Source organism: Ursus maritimus, unplaced genomic scaffold (genome assembly GCF_017311325.1).
Source record: "Ursus maritimus isolate PB19 unplaced genomic scaffold, ASM1731132v1 scaffold_4, whole genome shotgun sequence".
Taxonomy (NCBI): Eukaryota; Metazoa; Chordata; class Mammalia; order Carnivora; family Ursidae; genus Ursus; species Ursus maritimus.
Genome location: NW_024426552.1, coordinates 39,464,464 through 39,479,371, shown reverse-complemented (window position 1 = coordinate 39,479,371; position 14,908 = coordinate 39,464,464). Strand labels below are relative to the sequence as shown.

At 34.9% G+C, this 14,908-nt stretch overlaps 1 protein-coding gene across 1 annotated transcript in view; it reads right to left on the bottom strand.

Moving 5' to 3' along the window:
- Positions 1-14,908, bottom strand: part of EPHA3 (EPH receptor A3) — a 351,034-nt gene that overhangs the window by 159,369 nt on the left and 176,757 nt on the right. The window lies entirely within an intron of this gene.

Below are 14,908 nucleotides of genomic sequence, written 5' to 3'. Positions count from 1 at the left end.
CGCCAAAATGCTGATGTAACTTTTAATTTTTCATCTCCAAAACAATTATGGAAAGGGTATCCTTTCTACTTTCTTATGCTCATTAATTCAACTTTAACCAATTTAATGCGAACCATCGGGATGAAAGTCAAGACTAATCTTCCAATTGCTAAACTGAAAGGGGCTTTTTCTTCACATTCTTACAGTCTACTTGATCTGTTAAGTGATATTTGGTATTTTCCCCACGCCCTCGTTTAAGAAGCTTTCGCAGTGTTGGGACATCTTTTTTTTTTTTTTTTTACTATCTTCTCGAAAATTTCTAACAATATTCTTGAATATTTTACTATCTTTTTACTATCTAACTTCTCTAATATTTCTAAGAATTTTCCTCTTTGCCTCCTAAGTGTAGGGATTAGGGAAGAGAGATCATTCATATGAAAAGGTAGTCTAAAAAAAGATTGAATATCTTCCTGAATCCATTGCCTTTGCCATCCAATCCATTTTACATGTGCATTCAATATTAACCTTCTTAATTATTATTATCAACACAGCATTACTGAGTTGTATTCAAATTGTTATTCCCAGATCCTTTTACACAAACCTCTTCATCACTCCACAAATCTCATTACCTCAGTCTCACCACCTGCAACCAACTATAGCCAAGGTGATGGTTCATAATGTTTGCTGAGTTGAATGTCATTTCTCAGCTTAAAATCTGTAGTTAGCAAAATTACTGGCAAAATCCATCCCCTTAATTCATCCATAAATAATTTGCTCCCTTTTGACTTCTTCCTCTTTATTTTCCACTACTTCAGTTAGGACCCTTAGTATAACCTCTATTTCAAACGTTCTCAGTTGCTCCCTGCACCATGGTTCCACATTTTGTCCATTGCAAGGCCCCTCCCTACTTTAAGTCATAGTCAGCTTCATTCATTAAGCTTCTGTTTACTTCTGAACTTTGATGATCCTAGCTCACACTGAAGCCCTTTCTCAAGCTTCTTTGGCTCTATCTATCTATCTATCTATCTATCTATCTATCTATCTATCTTAGCCATATAGATGATTATCCAGAGGAGGATTTAGTGTAGCTAGGTTATTTATTTATTTTTTTTAGATTTTATTTATTTGTTTATTTATTTATTTATTTATTTATTTAATGAGAAAGAGAGAGGAGAGAGAGAGAGGAGTAGAGGAAGAGGAACGAGCAGACTGCTGAGCACAAGCCCAGCACGGGACTCAATTCCATGACCCTGTGATCACGACCCTGAGATCATGACCTTAGTCGAAATCAAGAGTCGGTCACTGGTACTTAACCAACTGAGCCACCCAGGCACCCCTAGTGTAGCTAGGTTTAAATAGTCTTAGGTACAATATAAAGAAGAGAATTTGAAACAATCTATGTATCAGGAAAATTGAAATTCATCAAGCTTCCTGACACCCAGTAAAATGTAGTCACTTATACCAATATCATATGTTAATGTAAAATTTAATGTCAAATTACTATTCCTTTAAATTTGAAGTTAAAAATATAGGCCTAATATTTTGAAATGTGAGAGGAACAAACAACTATTTAATATGAGAATCTTTCCATTTTGAGGCTTTTTTCTTCATTCCTAACCAAAGAAGTCCTGAAAGGTACTTCATCTAGCAGGGATTGTCAAATTCAAAAGGACCAATTTCACAGTTGGCAAGTATCACCTGACAAGTCGTGGAAGACACAGATTTGTACTCTCAGGTTTCAGCCTAGCCAAACCACAGCATAGTCAGGACCAAACAGATCCAAACCCACAGGGCTTTTCTGAGGATTACCCAAAATTTGCTATGAATGAACGGCTAGACTGAGCTTAGGTGAACTGACCTGGAAAGGCCAGGGAGTCTGATAATCTATCAGACCTGAGTTTTATAACATTAATTTTACTGCCATTATACAGCCCATATCTTTGTTTCCCAAAGGTCTAACCCAAAATTCAACTATAATTTGTCATTCAGAACTTTATATGGTCACTAAGTACTTTCTGGGATACTTTGTTATGATGGCTGAAATAGGAAAATTAAATTTTCTGAAAGCCAGTGCTAACATGAATTCTATCGTAACCACAAATATTCACAATGTCATCTAACAACCCCAACTTTTGCTTTCATGATAATTTCAGTAGAGTTAATTGTTGTGAGGTGACTTAAATTCTCTGCCTAGAGTTTAACAGGAAGGATAAGCCAAAATAATAGAGTAACTAAGAAAAATGGATTTGAATACTTCAGTTAGAATTTTGGCTTCACCATTTATAAACGCTATAACCTTAAACCGATCACTTAACCTCTTTGTGCCTCAGGTTTTCACCTGTATAACAGGGACCAAAACACTAACTCTTTCACAATATGATTATTGAGATTAATCACTATTAAATGTAGAATGCTTAGAACATTGCCTAAAGCAGAGTAAGCACAAAAAGAACACTGAGGATGATGATGATGATGATTATGATGATGACGACGACGATCATGATCATGATGGCGATGATGGTGAGGGTGACGGCAAGGACCAGGACATTCCACAGCTACATCTGCCAAGGTGTATCAACTGATTCTATCGATGATAATTGCACACAATTGTAGTCACTTATTTTTGTATCCACGTTTCCCCTTTTAGGAAATGCAGCTCTCCATTAAAATGACTTTTGTTCTACTTGATATTTGACTTGGTGTGTTATTGTTAATTGGCTAGAATAATAAAAGAAAAATAAAAGGAAGTTGCTTTCACAAAGATTTATTCTTTGCACTGTAAAACAGAGCGGACAAATCTGATACGATGCATATTGTGAGAAGGGACGCAAAGCCAGGCAAGCAGTGATCTGAAGTGGGATCAGCCCACGAGTTGATATGGTCAGCATGGAAAATGGTACAAACACGAGCGTCAGAAAAGACACATTACAGTTTTCCATCTAACAGTCAAGAACCCAAAATATATAGTAAAATCAGTGAATTTTAAAGGTGAATATCAATATCTTGTTAGATATTAAAGAATAAGTTTCAGAGGTGTGAAGTGACCCATTCATGTTACACAAGAAAGTAATAACACTGAGGAATTTTTATCTATAATTTTCTAAATATCAACCTAATATTCTATCCTCTATCTTACATAGCATGTTCAAAAAGGAACTTTCAGTAGTTCCTTACTATAAATGTATTTACAAATGTTCACAGAATAAAACTAAAGTTACAACATGTCAATCTGTCCTCTGTCCTAACAGATGGTATAATTTGTCATGCAGAGTGATACTTTCCTTAGCCTTTACTTTTTCCTTTATTTTTTTAAAGATTTTATTTATTAATCTAAAAGAGAGAGAGAGAGCAGAAGCAGGGAGAGGGTCAGAGGGACAAGCAGGCTCCTTGCTGAGTGCAGAGCCCAATGCAGAGCTTGATCCCAGGACCCTGAGATCATGACCTGAGCCGAAGTTAGACACTTAACCAACTGAGCCACCCAGGCTCCCCTACTTTTTCCTTTAAACTGTAGCAATTTTCATGTGCTGTGCTGAACAGCTAATCATGTTGAAAAGTATAAAATCAGAGAGGGCTAAAACAGATATTCAGAATGGGAAGATGATTATAACAGTAATTTTAAAAAGGTAACAACACCTTAAAGAAAAAAAATAAAAAATAAAATAAAAAAAGGTAACAAAACAAGAGAAAGCTGTGAGGAAATGGGAAGTATTGCAAGTGTATATGGGATAATTCTTTAACTAAAAATGATTCCTAGTGCAAGAGAGAAGCATGCTCCATATAAAAATTGCTAAGTGAAGCAGTTTTAAATACAAATAACATTTTTAAAAAGTAATTCTTAAAACGAATTATCTTTTAATCACATGACCAGATAAGATAACATTGAAGTAAGATCCTCATTCACCTAATGACACTTCTGGAAACATTCCCATTTATAAATTCATCAAATATTAATTAGCAGTAATTATGGTCCATGAACTTTTCAACATGCTTAAGATTCATCGGTAAACAAAACCGATAACCCTGCCCTCTTGGAGTTTCCATTGTAGTGTGCACTGAACAGTGGGGAAGGAGAGGGGAGAGAGGGAAAGGAAGTAGACAATAAATCAGGGATATAATAAATATATATATTATGTTTTCTGTTAGATACATTGGTAATTAAAATGCAAAAATAAAAAAATAAACTATGACATTAAGAAAGTAGTGTGTGAGGAGAATATTTTAAATAGAGCAGTCAGATTGTAATGGATTTGAGCAAACACTTACTTGGGGTAAAGGCATTTATCATGTAGATACCGAAAAAGACTGTTCCTTGGACTAATAAACAGCCAGAACAAAGACCTTAGAATGAGGATATAGGTCAGGAACTTTAAGATATCCATTGTACCCAGAGTGGTGGAACTGATGGGGAGAGTCATAAAAGATGAGCCACCAAAGCCAAATTATGTGTGGGATTCAAAGTCACTACAAGGATTTTGACTTCTATCCTGAATAAAAAGGGGATCCATGGAGGATATGGGACAGAGGAGAAAATGAATTGGCTAACTTAGAAAACTATCATAGTGTCTGCGTTGAGAAGAGATGGGGAAGGTTAAGAGGGGTTAACACTGAAGCTCAGTAATCCAGCTCATACTGGACTAGATAGAAAGTGAGGAGTTTGTTGCTAAAAGGCTAAGTCTGATAAGGTGCTGGTGATGAAAATTTTATCAAAAGCTGCAGCTTGTTCTAAAGATCCAAGGACCTTTAAATTTACAACTGAGTAGTAGCAAAGCAAGGACTAGGGATACTACCCCAACTAAAAGTTCTCTTAGTTATGGGTTTCAACAGATTGTCAATGTGGAAGAAAACAACCTAAAGATGTTCATTGGTTTGAAAGTCAACCAAGAAAAAAACAAAACAAAACCAGGTCTGGATCAGTTCTTATTTGGTCAAACACATAAAGAGATAACAACTTTAAACTCCCTTTGGTGGGGCGCCTGGGTGGCTCAGTTGCTTGAGCACTTGCCTTTGGCTTAGGTCATGATCCCAGGGTCCTGGGACTGAGCCCTGCATTGGGCTCTCTGCTCAGTGGGGAGTCTCCTCCCTCTGCCTCTGCTACTCTCTGTCTCTCAGTCTTTCATGAATATATAAATAAAATCTTTAAAAAAATTTTTTTAAAAACCTCCCTTTCATAACCTTGGACATAAAAGCACAATGATACACAAAAGGCTATCTGAACTATTTGTGAGTGGCGAAAGTTTTCTGTACTAAACTTTTTGTTTTTCTTCCTGGTGTAAGAAGTCCATTTTTTCATACCATAAACAATTATTGTTTTATTTTTAGCATCCTGAATATATTATAGAGACAAATAAAAACAACATGAGATGCTTATTCGTTTGAAATATTCCCAAATAATCCAAGTATCTCTCAAGCATCGTTTCCAACGTGGACTAACTTGTCTCCTGCACATTTCTGTATAAGGAACTGATATGTAAAGACATACGTAGAGGAGTAATAAAGATGTACGACAACCAATTCCAATGTTATAAACTATCCCCTCCTTTTCTGTTTCCTACCCTCACTTGTTTTCTTCCTTTCGCCTTCTTTTCTTCCTTCCTTTCCCTTTCTTACTTTCTTCCTTCCCTTTTTCCAGATATTTAGATTTATATTTTAAGATCATCTTTTTGAACTAAAGAGAAAATGTTTTTTAAAAATGGTACTGGGAAGAAGCTTTTGAAGATAACAATGAACGGAAGACAGAAAAGAGCACTTGGAGCATTTACGAGTAGAAAAAGAGATAGGATGTATGGAGGGCAAACATCAATCAAAATCGTTTTAAAAGTCAAGAAATATAGTTTGAACAAAGGAAGGAGAAAAGAATAAGATCAAAGAATACTTGACACAATCCTGTCATGAATATGTTATTGGACCAAACAATATTGCCGTTTTTCAAATTCTAATGTCATTTAGAACACAAGCGATACAAGAGCAACAGCAATGAACTTAAGTTCAGGAGAGTATTAGCAAGTAGGGAACCACTATGATTCTAAATTCAGAGAGCATAAAGACATTTTGAAAATTTTTAGATATCTTAAAATATGTGAGGATGAGGATATTAGAAAAATAAGCAGCCATGATATACCCATGAAATGAATACCATATGGTATTCTTCATTCACATACAATATCTTTCACCACTTTGCTCCTGACTGCAATCCTCTAATCACTCCCACCTACTCAGGTCCTTATTCTCAACTCATACTGAGTTAGCATAGAGTCAAACTCCTCAAATGGATATGAAATAAAAGGCTTTTGTACCTCCCACAAAGCAAGTTAAACGTTAGAATCCCTTTTGTTCCATTATATCAACTAGAATAGAGTATAAAGAGAGGCTGTTATATAGCAGATAAAACGATTATCAATAGGCGGCAAAGGAACTGTAAGTAGGAAAAATCGTGTTATATTACAATATGAATATGATTGACTTTAGAATATGGACTAAATAGATTGTTATTCTAATTACAGGTGACAAGACTTTCGGGATTTTATTGATTGGACAATAAGACGAAAAAGCTGGTGCTATGCCATCCCCTAACATGAAATTTAAAATAATTGTTTTATTTGTTTACTTAATTGTCCAGACAAGATTCTTTCATCAGTGTAAGTAATTACATTTTGTTTCTAAAGCGGTGAGGTAGTCAGAGTTTTCTTTTCTTTACTTACTTGAATACACCCAAAGTTAAAAAGATCAATATTCACAAAACAGACACACCACATTTTGTTTTAGTCCCCCGTAGCCCTGATAATATTTCCTAAGCTTCACACCCTTACTCTGACAGAGCTTACAAACACCAATATAATATCCTAGACTAACATTCCAGTGTCTGTTCTGTTGTGTTGAGCTTGTTAGAAAATAAAAAAGAATTAGAATATATCCCTGTTCATGGAAATTTGTGGAAAAGCTCATGATTTCAACGCTAAATAAGTATCCTTTGGTATTTTGTACTTAACTCTGAATTTACACAACTTATATTTACTATAATACATTAGGATTCAGAGAACTGAAATTACTCTTTGAATATAGTTGCTGAATCCATAACAAACACCCACAAGCATGGGGAGATGCAAATATTTAAATATGTAAATCAAGGTATCATGTGACTCAGTTTAATTAAGAGGAAACCCAATTTTATAACTGAAACTGACATTTATTAATCCCTTGTGTGTCGTAATATGCTAGTCTCTGTTCAAAGTAAGCTTAGTAAAATCTCTTTTTAAGACCAAATATATATTTTATTACTAAAAGTGACATTATCAACTGTTTCTATCAAAAATATCCACAAAATGTCATTCCAAATAATTGTGGCAGCTTGAAAGTGGACAATTGAGAAGGTTGCATATTTATCCCACAATGCAGCTGAAACTCAAAACATTTTTGAGAACTCTCTTTTGACGTTGCCACAAGAGACATTTTATGAGCCACAAGAGAAAATTTTCCTCAGTGCTTTAAATCCATGACTCATTTTCTTCTATTCCCTTCTTTTCATCCCTAAATGGCCTTTCTTATTTGGTAATTCATTTTAGCCACCAGGTTTGACTCTGGATAATTCTTAACAACTATGAAAATTCAGCTTAGGGAAGTTCAATTCACCTTAGAGGGGAAAAATCAAAATGGGTTGCTATTGCATTTATTTAAAGAATGGGTCATAGGGGTTCTGAAGGTATGATTTGGTACCTTCATAGAAACACCAGACACATGACTTAATAAACAGGTCTCACAAACAATGTAACTTAAAAGTGAAGGAGAAGCAAGAGATACTCAGAAGTCTCTGGAGAATAGGTATGACAATACGGTAAGAAGATAGAGGCTGTACATTTTGAGAGGTTTTACTTTTAAGAAATTGGCTTCACCACACAGGATTTCCTTTATTAAAATAAATGGCAGACACTATATTGACTCAGTATATCTTAGTACAGACCAGTGTGACATTGTGGTTAAAAACTTGAACTCTGAAGTCAGACAGAACGTTGAAATCTGGCTCCAAAGCTTATTACCTGAGTGACACTGGGCAAATTTCAGACAATGGAGATAATTGTTGAAAGTATTAAATGAGATCATCTAAATAAAGCTGTTTAGCATGGTGTCTGGAAACATGTATGTATTAAGTAATTCAGTCCTACCATTTTCTCTCTGCTTCTTAGCTTGTGCCTGTGTGTGCAGTTTTGTTAGTATGTCAAACTTTACATAGATTGATGATGCTAAATGGGTTTCAAGGGTAGTTTATATTGATGTTAACTTTACTGCTTTTATTACAGAAAAAGAAATCAGTTGGAGTAAATACTACCTTCCTGATAGAAAAAAATAAATAAATAAATAAATAAATAAATAAATAAATAATGGTTCCTTGTCAATTAGAAGATTTACTGAGTCACTACATAATAAACAAAATGAAGTAATCACAATTACCCAAGACATAAATCTATTGTGGTTCAAGTCCTGGTAAACACTAGCACTAATGTTTTAAATTCTTTCTTTGTTTGGCTTAGGGGTAAACATAATGTGACAACAAAAATAAAATAATCTTATGTCCAAAAGAAAAACTGATATAGGAACATGCATTTATACTGTAATACTATCTCAGATTGTAGGTAGGTAAAACCATGAGAGTAACTGCTACTTATTGCCTTCAAAATTGTTATTTAAAGTTCGATAGTGTACAAATCAATTATATTTTCCTGTTTGATATATAGTGTTAGACAAACTCCTGTCCAACGTGTTTTCTTTAAGACTCTGCCTATATCATTTTAATGGTAATTATCTATAGGAAACTGGGCTCTGGAGCTGGATATATTGAGATTCAAATCCTGACCCCACCACTTCTTGCTGTCACCTTAAGCAAAAGACTCAGATCAATATCCTCATTTGTAAATTGCAGATGATCATAAAAGCTTCTAACAGCTGTGATGATTGAATGAGATAGTCCACGTACAGACTTTTGCAAAGTGTTTGCACATATTGCACATTTAATAAGTATTTCTATTTATTATTATTTTATTATGTTATCACTACTTTTCTTTGGTTCATTTTAGTTTTAGATTTCTAGACTAAGCTCTCCTGGTGTTCCATTTTCTGTTGATAGTTTCATTATGCTCTTTTATCTAAATGTCGGTCATCTTAGAAATTTCCTCTTTTCTCTTTCCCGCATACTATCATCAATCACTGACTACTGCCAATTTATACCATGTAATCCCTCTTTTGTCTTTTCTTTTCATCCACATAACCAATGTATTAATTCAGTTTAGTTAAGTATAATAATTTTCTTACTATTCTCCCTAGTACTTGTTTCCCTGTCACTTCATCCTGATTATTCTTGCTCAAAATGGGTTTCAGCATCCTACTACAAACTTGTTCCACAATTTTAATGGTTTACTGCTGCCTTTTGTAAAATGATAAACTTGAAGTTTCTAAAATCTAGAATTTACATACTTTTTCAACATATTACCATCTTTTATTGCCCTCTTACTTAAAATCATCTCTTCTTTGATCATTTTGCACAGCATATTTCTAAAATGTAGTATTTATCTTCATGGAAAGACTTTCTCCAAATGAATATACTAGCCTCAGACAATTTACCAACACTATATTTTGTCTATATAAGGGTCTCTAAATGTATAATCCTCAGTAAATTCTTATAAGGTTGAACTCTTGTGTTTACAAACCAGTTAGTGGTTAAGTATATGTTGCTTTTATCTGTTCTGTAATATTTAATTGACTAGTGTCCCATACTTTTTGCTCATTTTAAGAATCTGTAGCACACTGGGATGCCTGAGTGGCTCAGTTGGTTAAGCATCTGCTTTCAGCTCAGGTCGTGATCCCAGAGTCCTGGGATCGAGTCCTGCATCAGGCTCCTTGCTCAGCAGAGAGTCTGCTTCTCCCTCGGCCTGCTGCTCCCCTCTGTTCTCTCTCTCGCTCTCTCCCCCGCCTTCTCTCTCTTGCTCTGAACAACAGCAAAAAACCTTCAAAAAAATAAAATAACACAGAGAGCTGATAGTTAAAAAAAACAATCTGCAGCACGTATTACTTTATAGGATTGTATGCCTTTCTCAGCACCTCTGATATGTAGTCTTAAAACACTCACAAACAAATATTTTAAGAGAATTAATACATAACAAAACTCAATCCTTGATTCCTGACCAAGACAGAATAACAGGGACTAGATTTACCGTATTATAAGGAAAGACAAAAACAAGAGACAAACAAAAATATATAATAGAGCCATTTTTATGTCACTGAATATCAGGCAACAAAAACAGTGATCCTTAAGAAAAGGGAAATGGCTAAGATGAGTACTGCAACATAACAGCTTCCTGAGTTTAGATTCCCCAGGTGGCAACACAAGGAGAAGGAACCAGGGCAGAGCTCAGAAAACTTCCTGATTTCAGGAGGTGAAGCTGAAATTCCAGGGAAACCAAACTGACAAGAGTTCTCAGGAAAGAATACCAGAGAGGAGAGAACTGCATAGAGAGAGAAAAAGGTCATCTGTGAAAGATCCCTTCCTTCAGGTTTCAGCAGAGTCCTGATCAGCCCATGAGTGAGAAAACCTCTTAAATCCAGGGAAAGAACTACCCAAAAGTATTGGAGGCAACATGTTTGGTGTTCACACAAAGCTGGGAAAAATGCTTGTTCCCACCACCCAAACTGGAAAACATCAAGATTCATGGAGTATTAGGTAGAGTACATGGAAGTGTCTTATTTCAATAGCGAGGAATATCCAACCCTTGGTTTAACAGTGCTGTGATTCCACAGAAAAGATCTTAAAAGCAAAATTCACAAGGATCAAACTGCTTCCCCATGATGTACCTGTGCCCCATAAAAAAAAGCTCAAGAATATTTATAGGAATACAGAAATACCCAGCATTCAAGAAGGTGAAAGTCACAATGATTAGTGTTCACAAAAAAAAATTACAAGGCATGTAAAAAACACAACTCATAATGAAGAGGAAAATCAGTCAATCAGTCAATCAGAATCAACCCATAACTGTCACAGAACTTAAAATTAGTAGGCATGGACATTAGAAGTGTTATTAAAACTATATTCCATACATTCAAAAAGTTAAATACATAATGGGAGATATAAAAAGGATCCAAATAAACTTCTAAAGATAAAAATTACAACATTTGATGGGGTGCCTGGATGGCTCAATCTGTAGAGCACGTGACTCCCAATCTCAGGGTTGTGAGTTCGAACCCCATGTTGGGTGTAGAGATTACTTAAAAAAATTACAACATCTAATATAAAAAATACACTGAATTGGATTGGTGCAGATCAGATGCTTCAATGAAAAAGATTCATGAGCTTGAAGGCATAGCAATAGAAACTACCCAAAATGAAGAATACAAAGCAAAACAAAAAGTGAAGAGCTTTACTGAATCCCAGAACTACTTCAATTTGCCTAATGTATGTGTTACTGGAGTTCTCAATGGGGGGGTGGGAATATCGAAAAAAATAAAAACTGAAATTTTTCCACATTTGATGAAAACTAAAAACCCACAGATCTAAGATCAATAAATCCCACTCACAAAAAAAAGAAAAGTCTACCAAGGTACATCATAATTGGTTCCAAATCAGTAATGGAGCCAAACTGAAAAGCAACCATAGAAAAGTGACACCTCACATAAAAAGAAATAAATATCACAACAGATTTCTCATCTTGGAACAGTGAGAATGGAACACATCTTTAAAGTTCTAAAAGAAAAATGTGTCGACTTAGAAGTTGATTCCACTGAAAGTATCTTTCAAAAAAGAAGGTAGATAAATTTCTCAGACAACCAGAATTGAGGGATTTATCACCAGTGGACTTAAATTATAAGAAATGTTGATGGAAGTCTTTAGGAAGTAAGAAATGATACTAGGTTGTAGCTTCACATAAAGAACTACAAACAACAGCATTAGTAACTACACTGTTGGTTATATAAGAGTTGTAAATATTTTAATCTTTTGAAAATATAATTGGATTTTTAAACTAAAATATTAACAATATAATTAGATTTACAGCACACGTGTAAAGGTAAAGATGTTTGAAAGCAACAACTTAAAAGTCTAGGAGGGAAGAAATGGAAGTATACTAGTACAAGATTATCAAACTATATATGAAATGGCATATCATTTAAAGATGGACTATGATGGGGGCACCTGGGTGGCTCAGTCGGTTGAGTATCCAACTCTTGATTTTGGCTCAGGTCCTGAGATCAAGATATGTGTCAGGCTCTGTGCTCAGCAGGGAATCTGCTTGAGACTCTCTCTCCCTCTGCCTCTCCCTCCCTCCCTCCCTCAAATAAATAAATAAATCTTTAAAAAAATAAAAATAAATAAAGGTGGACTGTGATAAGCTAAAAATATATATAATAAACCCTAAAAATACTATAATAACAAAACAAAGAGTTAGAATTTGATTAACTAAAAAAAGAAATAAAATAGAATCTTAAAAATATACTTGATTAATCCAAAAGAAGAAGGAAGGAACAGAGAGAGGAACATAAAACAAATAGCAAGGTAACGACTTAAACCTAACTATCAATAATCATATTAGGTGAGAATAGTCTAAACAACCCAATTAAAAGGCAGAGATTGTCAACTTAGATTTACTTATTTATTTTAATTTATTTTTTAAAATATTTATTTATTTATTTGAGAGAGAGCCAGAGCAGGATGGGGGGAGGGGAGGGGCAGAGGGAGAGGGAGACAAGCAGACTCCCCACTGAGCACAGAGCCTGACTCAGGACTTGATCCGTACCCTGAGGTCATGACCTGAGCTGAAATCAAGAGTCAGCTACTTAACCAAATGAGCCACCCAGGTGCCCCTCAAGTTAGATTTAAAACCCCAAAGATACAGACGTAGTAAAGAGAAGGGCCATATGCACCCCAATGTTCATAGCAGCAATGTCCACAATAGCTAAATCGTGGAAAGAGCCAAAATGCCCTTCAACAGATGACTGGATTAAGAAGTTGTGGTCCATATATACAATGGAATATTACTCAGCTATCAGAAAGAATGAGTTCTCAACATTTGCTACAACATGGACGGCACTGGAGGAGATAATGCTAAGTGAAATAAGTCAAGCAGAGAAAGACAACTATCATATGATTTCTCTCATCTATGGAACATAAAAACTAGGAAGATCGGTAGGAGAAGAAAGGGATAAAGAAAGGGGGGGTAATCAGAAGGGGGAATGAAACATTAGAGACTATGGACTATGAGAAACAAACTGAGGGCCTCAGTGGGGAGGGGGGCGGGGGAATGGGATAGACCGGTGATGGGTAGTAAGGAGGGCACGTATTGCATGGTGCACTGGGTGTTATACACAACTAATGAATCATCGAGCCTTACATCGGAAACCAGGGATGTACTGTATGGTGACTAACATAATATAATAAAAAATCATTAATAAATAAATAAATAAATAAATAAAAGCAATGCTAAACTATATGCTGTTTAAAAGAAACATATTTTAAATATAGACACACATGCGTTAAAAGTAAAAGGATGGAAAAGATATAACATTCTAAAACTAGAAAAAAGGAAGCTGAATGATTTATATTAAATCAGACAAATGAGATTTCAGAATAGAAAATATGACAGGATAGGGGCCCCTGGGCAGTGCAGTCAGTTAAACGTCTGATTCTTGGTTTCGGCTCAGATCATGATCTCAGGGTTGTGAGATCAGGCCCTGCATCACACTCAGTGTGGAGTCTACTTGAGATTCTCGCTCCCTCTCTGTCTGCCCTCCCACTCATACTCTCTCTCTCTCAAATAAATAAGCAAACCCTAAAAAAATATATATTGACAGAATAAAATTCATCTCAAAGGGATAAAGGTGTGAATTAGTCAAGATAACATAACAATCATACATGCTTATGCACTTGAAGACCAAGTTCCATGAAGAAAAAAAAGGAGAGAACTACAAGGAAAAACAGGCAAATACAAATTAATAGGTGGAGATTTCAATACCTTTCTCAATAACTGATAGAGCAAGTTTGGAGAAAATCAGTAAAGATAGAAAAGACTTGGCCAACATAGTCAACTAACTTGAACTAAATGACATTAATAGAACACTTCACTAAGTAAGAGCATAATACATACTTTCCTTATGGTCACACAAAACATTATAAAGGTAGATTATGTTTTGGGCCATAAAACAAGTCTGAGTAAATTTTAAATAATTCAAGTGACACGAATTCTGTTTTGCGACCAAACTGAATTAAATTTGTATTCAGTAACTATAGAAAGACTTCTGAACAAAATTCCCAAATACTGGAAATAAAATAATACACTGCAATAAAATAATACACTGAAATAAAACACAGTTCAAAGAGGACAAAAAAATGTAAATTAAGAAGGATTTTAAACTGAATGAAAATGAAAATACCACATATTAGATCTGGACAGTGCCAATGAAGCAGTACGTAGAGGTAATGTATAACACTAAGTATCTATATTAAAAAAGAAAAGTCTCAAAATCAATGGCCTCAGCTTGCACCATGAAAACAAAACAAACATGAAGAAGAAGGAGAAGGAAAAGGAGAAGAAGAAGGAGAAGGAGAAGAAAAAGAAGAAGGAGAAGGAAGAGGGGGAGGAGGAGGAGAGGAAGAAGAAAAAGAGGGGTAGTAGATTAAAAATAAGCTGAAGAAAGAAAATATTTAAGACACAACATAAATTGATGAAATAGAATACAAAAAATGTAGAGTATCAGTGGAATCAAAAGATATGTCTTTGAGAAGATCAGTAAAATTAAAAACTTCTAACCATAATGGTGAGGGAACAAAGGAAAAATCACCAACTACATATATCAGGAATAAGAGAAATGGCATTACTACAGATAATATAGTATAGGAGTAGTAAGGATAAGTGCATATTGTGAAAAATTTTATTCCAATACATCTGACAACTTAAAT